Below are 25,297 nucleotides of genomic sequence, written 5' to 3' on the forward strand. Positions count from 1 at the left end.
TGTTGCATGCGGAGATGCTTTTCTGCTCATCATGGTTGTAAAGAGTTGCTATGAGTTACTTTTTCCTTCCTGGCAGCTCGAACCAATCTGGCCATTTTCCTCTGACTTCTCTCTCTTATCAACAAGGCATTTGTTTCCACCCACAGAACTGTCACTCATTCACTCAATGTTTTTTGTTTTCGCACCATTCTGTGTAAACTCTAGAGACTGTTGTGTGTGAAAACCCCAGGAGATCAGCAGTTTCTGAAATACTCAAACCAGTCCATCTGGCTCAAACCAACACCCATGCCACAGTGAAAGTCAGTCACACTTTGAGATCACAATTTTTCCCATTCTGATGTTTGAAGTGAATATTAACTGAAGCTCTTGATTTGTATCTGCATGATTTGTTGCACTGTGCTGCTGTCAAGGGATCGGCTGATTAGAGAACTGCATACAACAGCAGGTGGATGGATGTTCCTAATAAAGTGGCTGGCAAGTGTATGTATGTGTGGATAGATAGATAGATAGATAGATAGATAGATAGATAGATAGATAGATAGATAGATAGATAGATAGATAGATATTTGTTAGAATTGAGAAAAGCAGAGACTGGATTTCCTCAATTATGTCTGTGTGAGTGCAAGATCACAGGAAAGGTGGGGAAAAAGATTAAAAAGATACAGTTGAAGGCAGAAGAGAAATTGCAATACCCGATTGAGGGAATGTAAATGGGGGGGGGGGGGGGGAGGGCAAAGGTGCATTTTTGCATTGGTACTTTGAAGTTATCTGTGAACTGTATGCTGGTGTAGTGTGCATTAGCATGAGAAGTGTGTGTGTGACTCATGGTCATAACGGTTCGTCAGCGTGAAGCATGTCTGAAGAGCAGTGCGCAGAAGTGTTCACCCCCACACACTCTACTTACTCATTCATTAATGGCATGTCCATGTGTGGGTTTCCAATCAGCCAGACCTTTTCAAAGTCCATTTATAGAAGAGACGTCCTGCAGCTGATGCCTGCCACGAGTTAATGTTCAAACTCACCATTTCAATGTGATCAGACTAAAATTTGCATTTAGCTGATGCTTTTGTCCAAAAGCACCTTACATTAACTGATTACAGAGCTGGCATACCAATGAAAAATAAAGATGGTATTGAATTCAAGACCTCTTGGCCCAAAGTAGAGATGTGAAAATATGCGAGTGTCTCAGAATAATGTGAGGAAAAATTGAAATGAATCGATCATTCATGTTTTACAACACCAGTATTAATCTGAATAAGATTTTCAAGACAAACCTAGACAAATCATTGCCCATGACGGCTCACTATGGCAGCTGATACCATTGTACAAGCCAAAATATGCCCATCATTCACCTCTAACATTTCATTTTACAGGATATCCTGCTAATATAGCTCATTTAAACCACTTGCAACAACCATTTTCTTTCAACCAGTGATACGCATCATACAGTTTTATTACAATTCATACAAAGAGAACTAACATATGAAGGACATTTAAACACTGCACGAAATCTTAGCAAGTGAAAATATCTTGTATGTCATCAAATTTATCGAGTAGATCCAATTATAGGATGACAATAAACCAAATTTGAAAGATTATTTCACCCATTTTCAGACATTTTTACTCATTTCAAGAATGAAATGTTCTTATTCCACTGGCAGATAATTTTGTTTCTTCCTTGAAATAAATGTGAGCTAAATGTTAGCTAAATAATCTGCTTATACAGCAAGGCTATTTCCAGCATGAAATGAGTACAAATGTCTCAAAATAGTTTCAATAATCTGATATTTGGCTTATTGTTATTACCTCCACCAAATTTGTTGGACGAGGTTATGTTTTCACCTCCGTTTGTTTGTTACTTGCGAAAATCTGAGATTTTTGCATGTTGATCTACTGTATCCATTTGTTTGTTGGTGCTCTAGTGTCATCATTTCTTGACCAATGTTCACCAAAATGCACAGGACAACTCACTAGGGCCACAGAAAGACATCATTAGTTTTTGGTGGGTTAAGGTCAAAGGTGAAGGTCACCAAGGTTAAAGCTTGTAAAAACACCTAATCGGCCACGACTTCCGTTTCTTTGTGATTTTCGCAAGTACCGTGCTCTGCACGACTTTTCATTTGTTTGTTTGTTCACAACGTAATGCAAAAAGTAGCAAAAGGATTTTGATGAAATCCAGAAGAAAGGTGAGCCATAGGCCAAGGAACAATTGATTAGATTTTCAAACAAATCCGGATATGTTTGCGGATACAGGATTTTTTTTTTGTCTGTTCCCAAAGTAACTCAACAAGTAATGAATGGATTTTGATTAAATTTGGTGTCCAGCTTTCATATTACCATCGGTTCAAGTGATTTGATTTTGATGTTGATGTGTGGCTTGGTGGAGGCATGCGCTCTACCAAGTGCCCTTCTAGCTTTATAATAGGAAATGATAAATTAAATTGACTATATTCAATGTATTTACACTTGCTAAGGTGTCCTTTTTTGTGGTAAATGTTTATTTTTCCCCCCTTTTGCATTTATCTCAACCAGGCAGTACAGTCATGCAGTGGTTATCACAGTTGTCTCACAGGAAGAAGGGTCTAGATTTGAACCTTGCATCCAGCCAGAGCCTTTCTGTGTAGAGTTTGTATGTTCTCCCCGTTCCTGTGTGGGTTTCCTCAAGGTGTTCCGGTTTTCCCCCCAAAGACATGCAGGTTAGGTCAAGTGAATACTTTAAATTGCCACAAGAAAAGCTTTGTGTTTTTGGCCAGGAGTGAAATAAATGAATTTAATGATTTTATTCCAACTCAGCTGAAAGACTAGAAAGTAACTGCTGTGCTAATTATTTAAATTTCACTGAATGTAATGTCAAATTAATAATGATATACAAATTAGAAATATGACCATTAAAAGAATGTCTCTTTCTACCAATTGAGACAGAGTTCAGAACATCCACAAGTTATTCTGTGTTTAATATTAATGTATTAGGAGTAGATTTTAGTAGATTTTGTGTGTATATATATATATATACACACACACACACACACACACACACACAAAACCCCGATTCCAAAAAAGTTGGGACAAAGTACAAATTGTAAATAAAAACAGAATGCAATGATGTGGAAGTTTCAAAATTCCATATTTTATTCAGAATAGAACATAGATGACATATCAAATGTTTAAACTGAGAAAATGTATCATTTAAAGAGAAAAATTAGGTGATTTTAAATTTCATGACAACAACACATCTCAAAAAAGTTGGGACAAGGCCATGTTTCCCACTGTGAGACATCCCCTTTTCTCTTTACAACAGTCTGTAAACATCTGGGGACTGAGGAGACAAGTTGCTCAAGTTTAGGGATAGGAATGTTAACCCATTCTTGTCTAATGTAGGATTCTAGTTGCTCAACTGTCTTAGGTCTTTTTTGTCGTATCTTCCGTTTTATGATGCGCCAAATGTTTTCTATGGGTGAAAGATCTGGACTGCAGGCTGGCCAGTTCAGTACCCGGACCCTTCTTCTATGCAGCCATGATGCTGTAATTGATGCAGTATGTGGTTTGGCATTGTCATGTTGGAAAATGCAAGGTCTTCCCTGAAAGAGGTGTCGTCTGGATGGGAGCATATGTTGCTCTAGAACCTGGATATACCTTTCAGCATTGATGGTGTCTTTCCAGATGTGTAAGCTGCCCATGCCACATGCACTAATGCAACCCCATACCATCAGAGATGCAGGCTTCTGAACTGAGTGCTGATAACAACTTGGGTCGCCCTTCTCCTCTTTAGTCCGAATGACACGGGGTCCCTGATTTCCATAAAGAACTTCACATTTTGATTCGTCTGACCACAGAACAGTTTTCCACTTTGCCACAGTCCATTTTAAATGAGCCTTGGCCCAGAGAAGACGTTTGCGTTTCTGGATCATGTTTAGATACGGCTTCTTCTTTGAACTATAGAGTTTTAGCTGGCAACGGCGGATGGCACGGTGAATTGTGTTCACAGATAATGTTCTCTGGAAATATCCTGAGCCCATTTTGTGATTTCCAATACAGAAGCATGCCTGAATGTGATGCAGTGCTGTCTAAGGGCCTGAAGATCACGGGCACCCAGTATGGTTTTCCGGCCTTGACCCTTACGCACAGAGATTCTTCCAGATTCTCTGAATCTTTTGATGATATTATGCACTGTAGATAATGATATGTTCAAACGCTTTGCAATTTTACACTGGCAAAGTCCTTTCTGATATTGCTCCACTATTTGTCGGCGCAGAATTAGGGGGATTGGTGATCCTCTTCCCATCTTTACTTCTGAGAGCCGCTGCCACTCCAAGATGCTCTTTTTATACCCAGTCATGTTAATGACCTATTGCCAATTGACCTAATGAGTTGCAATTTGGTCCTCCAGCTGTTCCTTTTTTGTACCTTTAACTTTTCCAGCCTCTTATTGCTCTTGTCCCAACTTTGAGATGTGTTGCTGTCATGAAATTTCAAATGAGCCAATATTTGGCATGAAATTTCAAAATGTCTCACTTTCGACATTTGATATGTTGTCTATGTTCTATTGTGAATGAATGAATGAATGAATGAATGAATGAATGAAGGCGTTATTTCAAACATGTCAAAGTAGTACAAAACAGAAGAGAAAAAACAAACACAAAAAAACAAATAAAAACAATGGAAACAATATTAACTTAACATGTTTGAAAAGGAGTAGGAAGAAGCATTAGTTTATTTAATCCTACCCCCTTTCCAATTAATTATTAATACCATTTACTTCCTGTGTGTGTGTGTGAGTGATATATATATATATAAATTAATTTATCTTTATTATTTTTATTTACTATTTTTAAAATCACATACTCCTGAACACAAGTAATTAAACATATTTGCCTGTACCAACAAAATAGAAAATAAACAAAATAAAGTAAATAAAAATATGTGCAAAAAAAAAAACACCTAGTGCTCGTCCCACCCTTCTTCCTCCCTGTACCTAGTGAATACCATGTGTTTGTACGGCTGCTTGAATATACTCATGCTTGGACATTGCTTCAGCCCCCCTGACAGTCTGTTCCACAGTTTCACTCCACATACTAAGATGCAATGTGTTTTTAAGGTTGTGTGAGCAAAAAGATATTTAACGTTCATTTCCCCCCTCAAATTATATCCCCCCCCTTTCTGAAAAAAAATTTTTGAATGTTGACTAGAAGTAGGTTGTTTATTGTTCTATACATGATTTGTGCTGTTTGAAAATGAACCAGATCTGTGAGTTTTAGTATTTTTGATTTTAAGAATAAAGGATTAGTATGTTCTCTATACATACTAAGATTGTGAATACAATATCAGTTTTTGAGATTTGTAAATTATTGCATTCCGTTTTTATTTACAATTTGTACTTTGTCCCAACTTTTTTGGAATCGGGGTTGTGTGTAATATATATATATATATATATATATATATATATATATATATATATATATATATATTTTTTTTTTTTTTTTTTTTTTTTTCCACATTCACTGGATGTGAGCAATGGTGCACTCTGATTGGCTACTCTACTACAAGGCTATCAGCTCATATACCATGAGTAAAGAAAAACAAAATGGCAGAACATGTTGCTGAACCAACCGAAGACAAAATAAAAACTCTACTCAAAAACCAAACCCAAAAAAATGCAAAAAAGCAACAAAATATGGAATAAAAGTATTTGATGGTAAGAATGTATCCTTTTTTATTTTTCAAGAATTATTATTATCGCATTTTTCACAAATTGCTACTGTCATTTCGCCGGTTTGTTCACATTCTAAATGGAAATGATTTTGTCTGACATTTTGTATCAAGTTTTTATTTATCAAATTTGCAAAAAATTTTAAAAAAAATCCTCTGTTTCTCAAAATACAGTGAATGTGGATAGCATAAAACAGTTATTCCATTCAATCTCGCCATACATAGCTTATAGCCAACTTGGAGCTACGTGCCTTGTCGGTTATCGGTTCATCTACGACTCGATTTCATGGAATAACTATATATATATATATATATATATATATATATATATATATATATATATATATATATATATATATATATAAATTCATTATATTTACAATATAAACCCAATTTTGAGTCCTAGATACCTCCAGTATAGAGTCGAAACCTAGACGTCCTGATTACCTCTACATTTTAACCTAATCTATTCGTAGCAATTTATCACACAAAAACAATTTAACATTCTGATCATAAACATCATTCATATCAGTCTTTGTGTAACTGAAACAAACACTTATTTAACATTCTGTTGCTTCAAATCCAATATGTTTACACAGTCTGACCACTTGTACAGCTGCATTTTTGTAGAAAAAAAAAAACATTTCCATATGTGGAAGTATGTTATAGGGAGGGGAAAAAAAGCAACTTTTTTTTTGGTCAAAACAGCCATAGTGACATCCGACATATTTCCCCAAGCCAGTGCACATCTTCATATAGGCACAGAGACGATGAACATGCCAAAGATATCTTTCCAATGATAATTTATATTACAAAATAATTTCAATACACATCTGTTTACTTCACCTTTCAGCTTAAACCATGCTGTATTAGCAAAACTATAAATATTGAGTTGTTGCTAGATATGTGATGGTATGCTAGACCTTGAGAACTGTAGTGTATAAAGGTAGTAACAAAAGATGAAGATATGGAAATGTTCATTGAATTTTTTTATTTCACATTCTTTTGTGTTTCTTTATAAATTACTGGAGGCTAGGCGCGTGTTACAAGTTTTCTTTAACAAATATCTATCCATTATCCGTAACGGCTTATCCTGTGCAGGGTTGCAGGCAAGCAAGAGCCTATCCCAGCTGACTATGGGCAAGAGGTGGGGTACACCCTGGACAAGTCGCCAGGTCATCACAGGGCTAACACAGAGACAACCATTCACACCTACGGTCAATTTAGAGCCACCAATTAGCCTAACCTGCATGCCTTTGGACTGCGGGGGAAACCGGAGCACCCGGAGGAAACCCATGTGGAGAACATGCAAACTCCACACAGAAAGGCCCTCATCGGCCACTGGGCTTGAACCCAAAACCTTCTTGCTGTAAGGCGACAGTGCTAACCACTACACCACCATGCTGCCCTCTTTGACAAACAAATTATTTTAAAAACAAAGTACCAGTATCTCTAACTCTCTAACCAAATGAATGTGAAAGGTCTGTGAGGGGGGACAGAAACATAATTTGGAGTTGCAGGGGCGTCAGAAGCATTTTTAATGTGAGGGAGACACACTGGCTGGGGGTCCTCCCCCAGAAATTTTTTAATTAATTAGATGCCATTTCCTGCATTCTGGTGTATTTTTAACAGGTTGTTAAACACCTAATTTTACCGACAAAAGTCACTTAATTCAATGACTATTTTAGAGACTCAACAATAAGTCCTCATTCAACTAGTCCATATATTCATCAGCCTGTTTTTAAACCCACTGCTCTGCCTAATATAATGAGATGAATGTGACACAATTTATCACCAACAATGACTTCATGGGTGCATTTTACTTTTTATTTTGTGTTTCCTTTTTTATTTAGTTTTAGATGTAACACAACATGCCACTGGGCCAAGCAATAGTGACACTCAACTGTATGTTTAAAAATAAGAATGTTCATAATTTCACACAATGAACAGGCATGACATGGCATCATGCAAACTTCATAACACAAAATCACACTGTGTCAAGCAACGGTGACACATAAAAAATAACTTCACACAATGAACAGGTGCAATTTTATTAACCACCAACAGTGACTTTAGTGGGTGCATTTTACTTTTTCCGATTCAGTGATACTCATAAAAATGACATGGCATCATGCAGTCTTCATAACACAAAATTACACTGTGTCAAGCAACGACACATAAAAGAGAACTTCACACAACGAACAAGTGCAGTTTTGTCAACCTACATGCAATGGTGGTACTACAGTAACATTTACAGATTAGTATAACAAATAGATTTATAGATATAACTCCTTCTTACATTGGTGCCACCAAAATTTCTATCACTTCATAACTTTTATCCCCCTTTCCTTCACAATCTACCTGGAATAACATCCATCTCTCTCCATTGCTTTCCTTTCTACTATTCCTTCCCCATACACTGATTTCCCATGTTACTTTCCAGAAAACTGGCAAAGACCAGACAAAAGTTCTTCAAATCACAACAGGGAATCAATAAATATTCCCTGCAGACTTCGTTTACCAGACTTGACCTCATTCTTGGCATTACAGTAAGGCAGGCCTACTGGGGTTGAATTAAATGATAGCTAACATTCAGCTAGCTGATACATCTCTTAACATTGACTAGCCAGCTAACTGCACTAACATTGCCACTGGGACAAAAAAAAACCCTGTCCTGTGGGGAAATTCTGACTGACTTTCCGCTTCTTTGTAAAAAATGTCCTTATGTCCATTGTGTCTGGGGAGGAGCAAATACTGCAAACAATTCATCATCAACCAAGAATAACCCATTAGGCTAAGCTTATTTCATTGTTTAGTTGAACATTAATTTAACGTGGCCTAGGGTTAATTTTGAGGGCATATAACAAAAGAATAAAGGTTTTAGCAAAAGCTAGACATTATGAGGTGGCAATGGGGCTGATGTTACCTCCTCCACTTTCAAGCAGCCTGCACCTTGCACCAACATTTCTCTGCTTGCACTCATCGCGCGCGGTGAGTTGTTGTTGGTAACGCCCAGAAAACCCGGAGTGGATTTTCAGTGGTATGTGTATTCTCTTATCGATCAAGTGGAATGGATTCTTTCACAAAGCAATAGAAACAGCGCTGGGTGAACTAATATTTTATGTTAAATGTGGGGGGGTCCAAACGAAGAATTATGAAATGTGAAGTGGACACATCCCCTTCACATTCAATGGTGGCGACACCCATGTGGAGTTGCATTGTACCTGATCATATGTCATATTTATAAGACATGTCCAAAGTATCATACAGTAACTTCCATGAAATCTACATACACAGCTCCAGAAGCAAGCATATCTATGGCACATAATTAAAATACCTTCAATATAAATTGCAGGATTTCATTCTTCTTTCAATGATGACTTGATTTACCCTTACAACTTCTCAGCCATTACACTCAGAATTAAATTTCAGTTTGATAGCGACTGCAATAGTAACGCTATTGACAACAATAACCACTCGTCTAACTAACTGATATTACACCATAGATCACACAGCAATCCCTCCATCGAGGAGGAGAGGTTAATAGGACAGAACGGTGTAATCATCCTTACTGCAACTCAGGGAGTGATGGGAGGATTGTGTTTATTCAGCTAATGTGTGTGATGGGGTGATGAAAGCAGAACTAAACCCAGTGGGGTGTGATTAAGCTTCCGCGTAGCAGATTTTATTGATTTTATGGAGTAATAAATATTTATTTCATGGCATTGTCAAACTACAAACCTAGTACCTGTTTATTAATAAGTGAATTTACATGTCAATGTCATGTATAGAGTTTTTAAGTGAACTGATTGTTTATTGATTTCTTTATGTTACAGGATTGAAAGCATGCTCATCATGCAATTAGTGGAAAGAACAGCTTTGGCATCATAGCCAGTTGAACAGCCATAAAGCAATCAAGAAAAAAAAAAACGTCCAAAGATACGTATCACAATCCGCTACAGGGAGGACTCAAGAGATTTAATCAGTGCCATGACAAAACACAGTAAAGCCTCCTTAAACCTCATTTCATCATGTCCATGTCCAAAAGTGTTGTAGGGCCATGAGAGAAGTTACGTTGCTCCAGACATCAGACTAAACTGACCTCAGACAGAGTTTACTTCAATAGTGGTAATATTTCTGCTCATGTACTCCATGTAGAATTGTCCCTTCTGCCCCAAAGTGTTGATTTTAACACTCGTTTATTCTTCTCATAATGTTCTTTTTAATGAAGATTACATTTATTGGAGCATGGTAACTGTTTTTATTCTATCCACATTCACTGGATATGAGCAATCACATGCTCTGATTGGCTACACGACTACTAGGATATCAGCTCATATACTGTGAGTAGAGAAAATTAAAATGGCGGCATGCGTTGCTGAACCAACTGAGGACGAAATAAAAACTACTCGAAAAAATAGGAACAAAATATGGAATAAAATTATATAATGGGGGGGCAGCATGGTGGTGTAGTGGTTAGCACAGTCGCCTCACAGCAAGAAGGTTCTGGGTTTGAGTCCAGTGGCCGATGTGGGCCTTTCTGTGTGGAGTTTGCATGTTCTCCCTGTGTCTGCATGGGTTTCCTCCGGGTGCTCCGGTTTCCCCCACAGTCCAAAGACATGCAGGTTAGGCTAATTGGTGGCTCTAAATTGACCGTAGGTGTGAATGTGAGTGTGAATGGTTGTTTGTCTCTGTGTGTCAGCCCTGTAATGATCTGGAGACTTGTCCAGGGTGTACCCTGCCTCTCACCCATAGTCAGCTGGGATACAGTGGTGCTTGAAAGTTTGTGAACCCTTTAGAATTTTCTATATTTCTGCATAAATATGATCTAAAACATCATCAGATTTTCACACAAGTCCTAAAAGTAGATAAAGAGAACCCAGTTAAACAAATGAGACAAAAATATTATACTTGGTCATTTGTTTATTGAGGAAAATGAATCCAACACTACATATTTGTGCATGGCAAAAGCATGTGAACCTTTGCTTTCAGTATCTGGTGTGACCCCCTTGTGCAGCAATAACTGCAACTAAATGTTTCCGGTAACTGTTGATCAGTCCTGCACACCGGCTTGGAGGAGTTTTAGCCCATTCCTCCATATAGAACAGCTTCAACTCTGGGATGTTGGTGGGTTTCCTCACATGAACTGCTCGCTTCACGTCCTTCCACAACATTTCGATTAGATTAAAGTGCATATCCTGGACCAATTTAGTGGGGTTTTTTTATATGAAAGTATGTCCCTTTACACACTCATCCAGAAGGGTAATTTTGTACAAGGCCATCTGTCTACAGCAGAAAAAAATAAAATAAAACGCGTCTGGAAAAATCCCAAGGGAGTCTGGAGCCAGATTCGTGACGTCACGTGCGGATCCGCCAGCAGGCTGAGAGAGCTTGCAAGGATTCAGTGCACAGTCTGTGTAGGCCAAGTTTAGCAGCTAGCGATTTTGCATTGAAATATGGAATTGCCGCCTGAGCTTCTAAACCCATGGATTCATGTATCAATGCTCATCTATCTATTGTTACATAAATCATATTTTTTCTAATTACTATTATGTATTTATATATTTCTTCATTTAGAAGAGTACTGGCTACTGTAGGAGAAAGATTTCATAAGCTACACACATGGAATCGACTAAGCAGGGTTGTATATATGTTTACTGTGTTTGACAGGTCCCAAGATCTCAAGCCCTGACATGCATATCCCTTGATAAATGTGAAGTAAGTGTATTATCGCCCAGCGCTTTCGTGTTGTTTACTTTTGTGTGTGTCAATAAATAACATTATCCTTGTACCACACAAACACAGGAACACCTAATTTAGAGTATAGTCTCTCTTATTTCTTACCCTGGCAACAGTCAACTTGTGAATCGGCAATTTTCTTGGTCTTTTTCTTGGCTCTGCTTTGGTCCTCGGCTTTTTCCAGGTGCCTCGCCCGAAGTGCTCCCATTTCTCTCTCTCATTGTCTGGTCTTTTGGAAAACAAGGAGTACTAATCCCATCAAGATTGGTGTTGCTACACCCTTCTACAGTACATCTGTTAACCATTTTAATAATTATGTGATAATGTTGAAGAAATTTGCAGAAAACCACCAGGGCCCTGTACTACGAAGCGGGTTTTCTGGCTTACCAGGGTAACTTCGAGAGTAACTTGATCACGTGCAGCGTAACTTCCTGATTAACCCATACTACGAAAGTTGGCTATGTTCAAACCGAGGTATGCTGCCATGGCAACTTACGCTGCATCTCAAACCTGCTCGTCTCAGGTTATGTTCTTGATTAACCCGAGGTTTCCGATTAACCACTCCCTTTTTAAACACCACCTCTCCACCGACATTTCCTCTAGAGACAATGCCAGCGGACCTGGATGACCCGTGCGATATCGGAGCGCAGATTAGAGATGGGATTTATGGCTCTTTGACGGGATCCGCATCTTTGTGATCCGTTCTTTGAAAAGAGCTGTTCAAAAGACTGGCTCATTTGGCTCTTTTTAAATATTTATTCAGTTTTAAGAAGACAGCGTCTAAAGAAGCCAGATCCCTCTGCTTAGACAGTGACATCAATATTTCTGGACATACCTTTTATATAAAGCAACCTAGACTTACATTATTGTAACCCCTAAACGCTCATAAATAACCATTAAAAAACAATGAGGGCTTCAATGAATGTCCATGCAGAACGGCTTTTCTGTAAAAAAAAAAAAAAAAAGAACCCACTCAAGAACATAGTTATCAAGAACGCAAGAATATTTTATAGAAAAACACTTGTTTTACAAAAATATTTAAGTCTGAGATATAAAATAGATACAACTACAATAAATAACAAGAACATTTTAATAGAAAAAAACTTATATTAAAAATATTGAAATTGTAACAAAAATAGATACAACTAAACAGTCAGATAAATAGATAAAGCTATAACAAGAACACAAGATTATTTTAATAGGAAAAAACAATTAATGCAAAAAATATATTAGAAAAATAGATACAACTAGACAAACAGATAAATAAATAAAATACACAAAAATAGAACAAACAAAATGACGATAGAATAAGTTAAATGAACGTCCGTGCAAAGTAGTTTTTCCACAATATTATCATTAATATCACACAACTACATTATAAACTATATACAAAACAATTTGAACTATTAGGCAAACATAAAACTTGAATAAATAAAAGGCAAATGCTGTTTAGCCTACTTCTTGTCCTTGGGCAAAAGCTTTTTCATCTGAAACACAGTACAGAAAAAGAACGACACACACACACACACACCATTATGAATGATGTTTTTATATTTCATTTTCACCTGTTGCCAGGTGCGTTTGGCACTGCTGTTGCCTCTGAAATGTTCACAGGACATACACCAACTTAGTCAAAGGGACTGAACAGTCAGTCATCCTAATTCATGTGACTCTGTGCACATATCAGTTTAAGTAGGCTACTCCATGAATTTACCATACCAAATTTTATTCAGGATATTTCGGACATTAAACAAGCTATATATGACTGGGGCCACGTCGAAGGACCATTTTCTGTGACTTGTGATTGATCATGAAGCTTTCTCTCATCCTATACTTCTGTTCTGGAACATGTAGAAGGGAGAATGTACTTGCGCATTTACCCGATCGGCAATTCGTTGCCAACATGCTTGCCGCTCCTTATTGGCAGCCGCTGTGTTAGATTTTGCTCTTAATGTTGTTTTGAACTCCTCGTAGCTTTGCATTATGACAGCGCATTCTTCCTCCGTGAAGTGCGGCGGCCGTGCCATTGTGAACAGTGGGGGTTTGCGCTGATAACCTCCCCTTTAACGTGAACGCGCATTAACCCTGATTAGGTTAAACCAGGTTCAACAAATCAACTTCATAACTGGCGTCGTAGTACCGTTTAACCCCAAACAAGATAACCAGGTTTTGTCAACCCCGGTTTAGCGGGGGAACCCTGGGTTACTTCTGGGTAGGTTAACCTCCGTTCGTAGTACAGGGCCCAGGTCGTTTTCTCATAAACAAACCAGCGCTGACCTAGGATTCAGAAGGAGGTGTCCTGCACGTGACGTCAAGAAAATCTATGTTTGCTGGGAAATCCAAATGCCAAGTTTATTCGGAGGGGGACGAATTTGCCTCAAATGGCTTGATTTCAACTGAATTTTTCTGGTATTGTGCAAGATAAAAAAAATTGCACAAAATGCAAAATGTGACAGATATTTGACCAAAGTTTAATATAAAATAGGAGAATTACATTGATCTTGCTCCTGAATTTACCCGTGATATGCACTTTAAGGTCAGGACTTTGATTTGGCCATTCCAAAACATTAACTTTATTCTTCTTTAACCATTCTTTGGTAGAACGACTTGTGTGCTTAGGATCGTTGTCTTGCTGTATGACCCACCTTCTCCTGAGATTCAGTTCATGAACAGATGTCCTGACATTTTCCTTTAGAATTTGCTGCTATAATTCAGAATTCATTGTTCCATCAATGATGGCAAGCCGTCCTGGCCCAGATGCAGCAAAACAGGTCCAAACCATGATACTACCACCACCCTGATTCACAGATGGGATAAGGTTCTTATGCTGGAATGCAGTGTTTTCCTTTCTCCAAACATAACACTTCTCATTTAAACCAAAAAAGTTCTATTTTGGTCTCATCCATCCACAAAACATTTTTCCAATAGCTTAATAATAATAATAATAATAATAATAATAATAATAATAATAATAATAACAACATTTTATTTATATTGCCCTTTACATCCAAAGATCTCAAAGGGCTACAGGTTAAAAAGAGAAATTAGAGTCTAAAAAGAGAAACTACTAAAAAGAGAAACTACTAAAAAGTGGGACTAAAAGTTTTATTAAAAAGAAATGTCTTTAAATGTCTTTTAAAAACAGTCAGTGGACTGTGGTGCCCTCAGGGTGTCGGGGAGGGCATTCCACAGCCTAGGTGCAGCAGTGCAGAAGGCCCTGTCTCCCATTGTCCTCAGCCTGGTTCTAGGGATCTGGAGAGAGTTTGAGTGAGTGGAGCGGAGGGAGCGTGGTGCGCTATGTGGGAGAAGAAGTTCTTTGAGGTAGGGGGGGGGCATGTCCATGGATACATTGGTGTGTGAGGAGGGAAACTTTGTATTGGATGCGGGCAGAGACAGGAAGCCAATGGAGTGAATGGAGGATAGGGGTGATGTGCTCATATTTGCGCACTCTCATCAGGATCCTAGCTGCAGAGTTTTGGATGTATTGCAGCCTCTGCAGGCTCTTGCTAGGGATCCCAATGAGAAGTGCATTGCAGTAGTCCAGTCTGGAAGAGATAAAGGCATGGACTAGCTTTTCGGCATCTGAGAAGGAGAGAATGGGGCGGAGTTTGGAGATATTTCTGAGGTGGTAGAAGGAGGTCTTACAGAGATGGTTTATGTGGGATTCAAAGGTAAGTTGGGGGTCCATTTTCACACCAAGATTGGTGACTACAGATGAGAGGGGAATGTTGGAGCCAGAGAAGTCAATGCTGAGTATAGGTGATGATTGAATCTGGTGAGGAGTGCCAACCAGGATGGCTTCAGTTTTGGCGCTATTGAGTTGGAGGAAATTTTGCCCCATCCATGCCTTAATCTCCTCCAGACAGATGGTGAGTTGGGACGGGGCTAGTTGTGATGAGGAGGGTGGAGTTGCATATTTGACATTGACATAGAGCTGTATGTCATCAGCGTAGCAGTGGAATGAAAAACCATGATGACTGATGACCTGACCAAGGGGAATGAGGTAAAGGATGAAGAGAATAGGGCCCAGGACTGACCCTTGGGAACACCACAGGTGACTGTGTGAGGGTTTGAGGTGGAGTGGCCCATGGAGATGTACTCTGTCCGGTTAGTGAGGTATGACTGAAACCAACTGAGCACAGTGCCAGAGATTCCGATGGTAAGGTTGAGTCTGTTTAGTAGGATGTTGTGATCAACTGTGTCAAATGTGGCGGATAGGTCCAGGAGGACGAGGAGAGATGGAGAACCAGCGTCAGATGACATCAGGAGATCATTTGTGACTCTTACAAGGGCAGTTTCTGTGCTGTGGGCGGAGCGAAAGCCGGATTGGAATTTTTCGTAGAGGTTGTTGAGTTTTAGATGGTTTTGAAGATAGGTGGCCACTGCTTTCTCAAGCACTTTAGATATGAAGGGGATATTGGAAATAGGCCTATAATTTGAAAGGACCTCTGGGTCCAGAGTGGGCTTTTTAAGGAGTGGTTTGATAATGGCTCTTTTTAAAGCGGAGGGGACGAAACCAGCTTGGAGAGAGTGATTAATAACAGAAGTAATCAGTGGCTTGAGGGCAGTGCTATGGGTTTTTACCAGGGAGGATGGGAGAGGGTCCAGAGCACAGGTGGAGGGTTTCATCTTCATGATGATGTGCTGCACTTCTTCTGACGTGACCAGGGGAAAGCAATGGAGGGGTTGGGTGATGGCACATATTAGGGGTGTAGTATCTGTAGAGGGACCAGGAAGGGAAGAACGGATGCGTGCAATTTTGGAGGTGAAAAAGTCCATGAGGAGATTGCACTGTTCTTCTGTTGCACCGGTAGATGGTGAAGATTTAGGCTTGAGAAGGTGGTTAACAGTGGAGAAGAGCTGTTTTGAGTTTCCAGGGCTATTTCTGATGACATCGGAGTAAAAAAAATGACCTTGCCTCTTTGAGAGAAGTTGAATATTGCTGTTTGTGCTTCCGATATTCCTGCTTGTGTACAGTGAGGCCAGAGGCCTTGCAGCGCCGCTCAAGGACGCGCCCTGCTGCCTTCATTTTCCAAAGCTCGTCCGTAAACCAAGGAGCTGAGCGTGAGAAGGTAACTGTTCTGGTTTTGACGGGGGCATGCTGGTCCAGCAGGTTGCTCAGGTGGCTGTTATAGTAGTCAACTGCTTCGTCAGCGGATGAAAAATGTGAGGAGAGGTGCTGAAAGTCTGCTGCCAAGTGTTCGTGATTAATGTTTTTGAGATTTCTGAAGCGGATATTTCGTTTGGGATTTGAAAAACCAGATGAGGACTGCAAATCCAAAGAAATAACTTTGTGATCAGAGATGCCTAGGTCATACACCAGCAGATTGTCCAGAGGGGCAGAGTTTGTGATGACCAGGTCCAAGGTGTGCCCCCTGCTGTGCATGGGGACATCAACGAGTTGCTTTAAATTAAAGCAGTCCAGTAATTGCAGAAATTCAGCAGCAAAACGACAGGAGGGAGTGTCAACATGAATGTTCATGTCACCAAGGATGACAACATCAGCAGCAGAGGTGCAAAAAGTAGTGAGGAGATTGGACATCTCGGGGATGAAGGAGGGGTTAGGTTTGGGTGGTCTGTAGACAAGGAGGAACAGCACAGGGGAAGGGGGCTTACATTTAAAAGCAAGACATTCAAATGAGGTAAGTGCAGGTAGTGGTTGTAGAGATAACTCCAGATCACTGCGATGGAAGACTGACAGGCCACCACCGCGACCTGAGTTACGGGCTTTCTGGAGGTAGCTATATCCCAGGGGACAGCTCTCATTTAAAGTGAAAAAATTGTCAGGTTGGTGCCAGGTCTCAGTAATGCACATCAAATCAAGACAATTTTCCAGTATGTGGTCGTAGATGAGGCAAGATTTGTTTGTTATTGATTGGGCATTTAAAAGTTCAATTTTAATGCTAGATGGGACAGCAAGTCTTTGTAGTGGCCGTAGTAGACTGAAATCCACGCCACGTTTTTGATCTGTGTCCCGGAGAGGTGTTGCCATGGTGACGCCTACACTACTTGTCCAGTAGGAGAGAGCGTTCTGATGACGTGTCTGAGGAGCGACAGTTCGCGTGGCTGACCAGAGAGCTGGGACAGCAGAGTTTGTCTGTGAGTAGAGGAACTTTCTACGGGAACTTCTGTGGATATAACGCGGGCGGCGAAGAAGACCAAGTTCTTTTATCACAGATAAGCATGATGGAGTAGAAAAACTTCTGAGATTCACCAACTGCTCGAAGGAATAACTCAGCATAGTAGCAACGGTGGCGTGGCAGACGGTGCACTGCAAGTTGTTTTTAGCCGCCTAGCTAACCGAAAGGCTACACAGTCCTCCGGCTATGTGGCGGCGATGGCAATGGGTTACAAGTCTTGCCAGATGCACTTCTCACGGGCAGGGGCGAGCAAAGGCCTGAAACCCAGGCCAGGACCAGAGAGGAGACATTCCAGCCGCCACAGCGACGCAGATCCCAGGAGTCCCTTCACGATGTTGTGCAAGCAGCAGCAGGTAACTTGACGTTAACGTTGAGCAGCCAGGACTCAATAACAGCAACCTCACTATCCAACAGGTCCGACTGGTCAGTAACACGAACAGTAAAAATGTATTTAACAGACTCAACGTTAGTATGTTCTGTTAAACTATAAGCGCATGAAGCCGTTTAACTCAGAGATAGGAGAAGCGGCGAACAGACAGCGCCAGCGTCCTCTCCTCCTCACACCTGGTGTGACCTTGTCAGTGGTGTTCAAGCATGACCCTTGATGACCCTTTAATGGCTTGGCCACATGGTCTTTAGCAAACTGCAGTTGAGCAGCAATGTTCTTTTTGGAGAGCAGTGTCTTTCTTCTTACAACCCTGCCATGCACATCATTGTTGTTGTGTTCTCCTGATGGTGGACTCATGAACATTAACATTAGCCAATGTGAGAGAGGCCTTCAGTTGCTTAGAAGTTAGTTACCCTGGGGTCCTTTGTGACCTCGCCAACTATTACACGCCATGCTCTTGGAGTGATCTTTGTTGGTCGACCACTCCTGAGGAGGGTAACAATGGTTTTGAATTTCCTCCATTTGTACACAGTCTGTCTGATTGTGGATTGGTGGAGTCCAAACTCTTTAGAGATGGTTTTGTAACCTTTTCCAGCCTGATGAGCATCAACAATGCTTTTTCTGAGGTCCTCAGAAATCTCCTTTGTTCGTGCCATGATACACTTCCACAAACATGTGTTGTGAAGATCAGACTTTGATAGATCCCTGTTCTTTAAATAAAAAAGGGTGCCCACTCACACCTGATTGTCATCCCATTGATTGAAAACACCTGACTCTAATTTCTCTTTCAAATTAACTGCTAATCCTAGAGGTTTGCATACTTTTGCCACTCACAGATATGTAATATTGGATCATTTTTCTCAATAAATAAATGACCAAGTGTAATATTTTTGTCTCATTTGTTTAACTGGGTTCTCTTTATCTACTTTTAGGACTTGTGTGAAAATCTGATGTTGTTTTAGGTCATATTTATACAGAAATATAGAAAATTCTAAAGGGTTTACAAACTTTCAAGCACCACTGTACATGTTTCAACACTAGCCAAATACAGACAATTATTATTTTTGTTATTATTCTGAGATTTTAATATCAAATGCTGTTTCATGAGAAGACTTTTATCTCATATCATTAAATAAGTAATAAATGGTAATAGACTCAGCAGAGAAAGACATTATGAGCCTATTAAGATCACATCATGATCATAAATGTTTTTTTCCATAAATCGTATTATCTGAATATATTCAAGAGATCTAAGAACTAAAATACCAGATATTTTGTTCCCAAACAAAATATTTTACATTAACTATTCATTTTTAAATATTTAACAATATTAAAATGCATTAGAACATGCAATACTGTACATGCTTCTGTGCCACCACTCAGTCATGTTTTGCATGTCTGCTAGACGAGCTTCAGTTCCAGCTTTCACTAACCATCATTATCATCATAATCAATCACAAGCTACTATCAGTAATGTTAATCTTATCTGATGTTCACCATCATATGGCAGAATGTACGTTTGTACATGTTTGTACATTGTGAAACCAGGGAGTACAGTAGATCTGTGCAGAGTTTCCCAAAAGTATCACAGCACAAAGATCATCGTTAAATGTTAGCCCTAGCAGCACAATGAACACTCTCTCTCCTAGTCAAGGTGCTCTTAGCATTAAGAGGCTTTCAGGAAACCCACCGCTGTCCTGTACCTGTTTTTTAGACACATACTTTTCATGACTCTAAGGGAGCACAGAGAACATCTCCAGTTAAAATGTCATTTTCCACCAACTCACTATACTGAGTCTTTTTTTCTGTCAGAATGCAAATAGAATCTGGACATTGATTGTTCAAGGCTACTGATGATGTGTTCATCCTGTTTTCCTCTGCTGATGATCTGATGATGAACATTATAAAACCAAATTTAGGAGAATATTCCACCAGAAGTTCAGGGAAAGTAATAATAATAATAATAATAATAATAATAATAATAAAGACATGCAGGTTAGGTTAACTGGTGACTCTAAATTGACCGTAGGTGTGAATGTGAGTGTGAATGGTTGTCTGTGTCTATGTGTCAGCCCTGTGATGACCTGGCGACTTGTCCAGGGTGTACCCCGCCTTTCGCCCGTAGTCAGATGGGATAGGCTCCAGCTTGCCTGCGACCCTGTAGAAGGATAAAGCGGCTAGAGAGAATGAGATGAGATGAATAATAATAATAATAATAATAATAAATCTTGAACATTTCATGGATCACAATTCAAACTTTTCCACTGTTTTAACTCTGTTGTAGATCCAAATTTTGACAGGTTTCCTAAATTTTACACTGTTCTAAATCCACACTTTGCTAAATTTTCCCAGCAATGTTCACTATATGGGGCAGCACAGTGGTGTCATGGTTAGCACTGTCGCCTCACAACAGGAAGGTCCTGGGTTCAAGCCCACTGGCTGGCAAGGGCCTTTCTGTGTGGAGTTTGCATATTCTCCCCTTGTCTGGGTGGGTTTCCTCTGGGTGCTCCGGTTTCCCCCAAAGACATGCAGGTTAGGTTAATTGGTGGCTCTAAATTAACTGTAGGTGTGAATGGTTGTTTGTCTCTATGTGTCAGCCCTGCGATGACCTGGCAACTTGTCCAGGGTGTACCCCACCTCTTGCCCATAGTCAGCTGGGATAGGCTCCAGCTTGCCTGCGACCTTGTAGAACAGGATAAGCAGCTACAGATAATGGATGGATGTTCACTATATAAAAAACTACATGTCCCAATGGATTGATTTTACTGACCCAGTCATGTGACTTGACCTATTCATACAACCCCAATTCCAAAAACATTGGGACGCTGTGTAAACTGTAAATAAAAACAGAATGTGAAGATTTGCAATATCATGGAAACCCTATATTTCATTGAAAATAGTACAAAGACAAAATCAAATGTTGAAACTGAGAAACTTTATTGTTTTTTGAAAAATATATGCTCATTTTGAATTTGATGTCAGCAACACGTTTCAAAAAAGTTGGGACAGGGGCATATTTACCACTGTGTTGCATCACCTCTACTTTTAACAACACTCTAAACTTTTGGGAACTAAGGAGACCAATTGCTGTAGTTTTGAAATTGAAATGTCCCATTCTTGCCTGATATACAATTTCAGTTGCTCAATAGTTCAGGGTCTCCTTTGTTATATTTTGTGCTTCATAATGTGCCAAATGTTTTAAATGGGAGGCAAGTCTGGACTCTTACTACAGAGCCATGCAGTTTTAATACATGTAGAAAGTGGTTTGGCATTGTCTTGCTGAAAGAAGGAAGGCCTTCCGTGAAAACGATTTTGTCTGGATGGCAGCATATTGCTCTGAAATGTGTATATATCATTCAGCATTAATGATGCCTTCCCAGATGTACAAGCTACCCATGTCATGTGCACTAATGCACCCTCATACCATCACAGATACTGGCTTTTAAACTGTGCACTGATAACAAGCCGGATGATCCCTCTCCTCTTTAGCCTGGAGGACATTGTGTCTGGGCGGCACGGTGGTGTAGTGGTTAGCGCTGTCGCCTCACAGCAAGAAGGTCCGGGTTCGAGCCCCATGGCCGGTGAGGGCCTTTCTGTGCGGAGTTTGCATGTTCTCCCCGTGTCCGCGTGGGTTTCCTCCGGGTGCTCCGGTTTCCCCCACAGTCCAAAGACATGCAGGTTAGGTTAACTGGTGACTCTAAATTGACCGTAGGTGTGAATGTGAGTGTGAATGGTTGTCTGTGTCTATGTGTCAGCCCTGTGATGACCTGGCGACTTGTCCAGGGTGTACCCCGCCTTTCGCCCGTAGTCAGCTGAGATAGGCTCCAGCTTGCCTGCGACCCTGTAGAACAGGATAAAGTGGCTAGAGATAATGAGATGAGATGAGACATTGTGTCCATGATTTCTAAAAAGAATTTCTACTTTTGATTCGTCAGACCTTGGGACAATTTTCCACTTCGCCTCAGTCCATCGTAAAAGAGCTCGGGCCCAGAAAAGGTGGCGGTGTTTCTGGATATTGTTTATATATGGTTTTAACTTGCATTTGTGGATGCTGTAATGAACTGTTTTCAGAGATGATGGTTTTCTGAAGTGTTCCTGAGCCCATACAGTGATTTCCACGACAGACACGTATCTGCTTTTAATGCAGTGTTGCCTGAGGGCCTGAAGATCACGGACATCCAATGTCAGTTTTCAGCCTTGTCTCTTGCATACAGAGATTTCTCCAGATTCTCTGAATATTTTAATGATATTGTGCATCATAGATGATGTGATCCCCAAATTATTTGCAATTTTGCATTGAGGAACGTTATTCTTAAATTATTGCACTGTTTGCCCACGCAGTATTTTACAGAGCGGTGAACCCCTCCACATCTTTACTTCTGAGAGACCCAGTTTCTCTGGGATGCTCTTTTTATACCCAATCATGTTAATGACCTGTTGCCAATTAACCAATTTTTTTTTAAGCATTACACAACTTTTTCAGTCTTTTGTTGTCCCTGTCCCAACTTTTTGGAAATATGTTGCTGACATCAAATTCAAAATGAGCATATATTTTTCAAAAAACAATAAAATGTATCAGTTTCAACATTTGACATGTTGTCTTTGTACTATTTTCAATGAAATATAGGCTTTCCATGATTTGCATATCTTCACGTTCTGTTTTTATTTATGTTGCACACAGTGTCCCAACTTTTTTGGAATTGGGGTTGTATTTTACTATATTTACTTCCTTCATGACAGAGTAAGAGGGGCAAGGTATTGTAATCAGTACAGTTTGTTACCTTGCCTAGGATGGAGTCCACCAGGGGGCAAGGTATTTTTTTCAGGTGGAGTTTCTTTACTGGGCGGCATAGTGGTGTAGTGGTTAGCGCTGTCGCCTCACAGCAAGAAGTTCTGGGTTCGAGTCCCGTGGCCGGCGAGGGCCTTTCTGTGTGGAGTTTGCATGTTCTCCCCGTGTCCGCGTGGGTTTCCCCCACAGTCCAAAGACATGCAGGTTAGGTTAACTGGTGACTCTAAATTGACCGTAGGTGTGAATGTGAGTGTGAATGGTTGTCTGTGTCTATGTGTCAGCCCTGTGATGACCTGGCGACTTGTCCAGGGTGTACCCCGCCTTTCGCCCGTAGTCAGCTGAGATAGGCTCCAGCTTGCCTGCGACCCTGTAGAACAGGATAAAGTGGCTAGAGATAATGAGATGAGATGAGACATTGTGTCCATGATTTCTAAAAAGAATTTCTACTTTTGATTCGTCAGACCTTGGGACAATTTTCCACTTCGCCTCAGTCCATCGTAAAAGAGCTCGGGCCCAGAAAAGGTGGCGGTGTTTCTGGATATTGTTTATATATGGTTTTAACTTGCATTTGTGGATGCTGTAATGAACTGTTTTCAGAGATGATGGTTTTCTGAAGTGTTCCTGAGCCCATACAGTGATTTCCACGACAGACACGTATCTGCTTTTAATGCAGTGTTGCCTGAGGGCCTGAAGATCACGGACATCCAATGTCAGTTTTCAGCCTTGTCTCTTGCATACAGAGATTTCTCCAGATTCTCTGAATATTTTAATGATATTGTGCATCATAGATGATGTGATCCCCAAATTATTTGCAATTTTGCATTGAGGAACGTTATTCTTAAATTATTGCACTGTTTGCCCACGCAGTATTTTACAGAGCGGTGAACCCCTCCACATCTTTACTTCTGAGAGACCCAGTTTCTCTGGGATGCTCTTTTTATACCCAATCATGTTAATGACCTGTTGCCAATTAACCAATTTTTTTTTAAGCATTACACAACTTTTTCAGTCTTTTGTTGTCCCTGTCCCAACTTTTTGGAAATATGTTGCTGACATCAAATTCAAAATGAGCATATATTTTTCAAAAAACAATAAAATGTATCAGTTTCAACATTTGACATGTTGTCTTTGTACTATTTTCAATGAAATATAGGCTTTCCATGATTTGCATATCTTCACGTTCTGTTTTTATTTATGTTGCACACAGTGTCCCAACTTTTTTGGAATTGGGGTTGTATTTTACTATATTTACTTCCTTCATGACAGAGTAAGAGGGGCAAGGTATTGTAATCAGTACAGTTTGTTACCTTGCCTAGGATGGAGTCCACCAGGGGGCAAGGTATTTTTTTCAGGTGGAGTTTCTTTACTGGGCGGCATAGTGGTGTAGTGGTTAGCGCTGTCGCCTCACAGCAAGAAGTTCTGGGTTCGAGTCCCGTGGCCGGCGAGGGCCTTTCTGTGTGGAGTTTGCATGTTCTCCCCGTGTCCGCGTGGGTTTCCCCCACAGTCCAAAGACATGCAGGTTAGGTTAACTGGTGACTCTAAATTGACCGTAGGTGTGAATGTGAGTGTGAATGGTTGTCTGTGTCTATGTGTCAGCCCTGTGATGACCTGGCGACTTGTCCGGGATGTACCCCACCTTTCGCCCGTAGTCAGCTGGGATAGGCTCCAGCTTGCCTGCGACCCTGTAGAACAGGATAAAGCGGCTAGAGATAATGAGATGAAATGAGTTTCTTGACTTGTTTGTTTTTTTGTTAGCAACATTCCGGGAAAACGGCTGCACCAAGCTTCATTAAACTTTCAGGATAGATGGGCATTGGTCTAAAATCGAACCTCCAACATTTTGAGGGTCATCCAGTCAAGGTCACCAAAAAGGTCAAACTTGTTTTGTTTTTTTCACAATATCTTCCTTCATAGTCATCATATTTACTTCAAACCAATTCCAAAATGTTCATCTTCCAATTCTGCTTCCACTGATATGCTACATGATGGGGTATCTCTCAGTTTTCTTCGTGGTTGGGGGTCAAGTTGTCAGGGGGTCAAGGTCATTGCTAAAATTTGCATATTTTCCATTATAACTTGAAAACGGTTAAAGATAAAGAAATGTTTATCATTATCAACATATAGGAAGTCATATATGGGTTTTCATTTGGCATCATGACCTTTGACCTTGTTTATGTGTTTGTCTGTCTGTTCACAATCTAGCGTCTACACGGTTGCACCGACTGACTTCAAATTTTCCGGGTAGGTGGGCAATGGTCTGTAGATTCCCTGATTAAACTTTAATCAGGTCAAAGGTCAACCTTTCGGTCAATATAACATTTTCCATTATAACTCAAACGGTTGCCAATAGACAAAATGTTTACTGTACTGTTCTCATCTAGCATGAAACAGCAAGTTAAACTCGTTTCCTCATTATCTTCCCCAAGAAACAGGCGGAGTGTCATATTTGGACAATTTAATGAAGAAAAGGTAAAACTGCAATAAATTCAAATTACACAAGTAAATACAAAATCTGGGCGGCACGGTGGTGTAGTG

The sequence above is a fragment of the Neoarius graeffei genome, chromosome 21 (assembly GCF_027579695.1).
Source record: "Neoarius graeffei isolate fNeoGra1 chromosome 21, fNeoGra1.pri, whole genome shotgun sequence".
Taxonomy (NCBI): domain Eukaryota; kingdom Metazoa; phylum Chordata; class Actinopteri; order Siluriformes; family Ariidae; genus Neoarius; species Neoarius graeffei.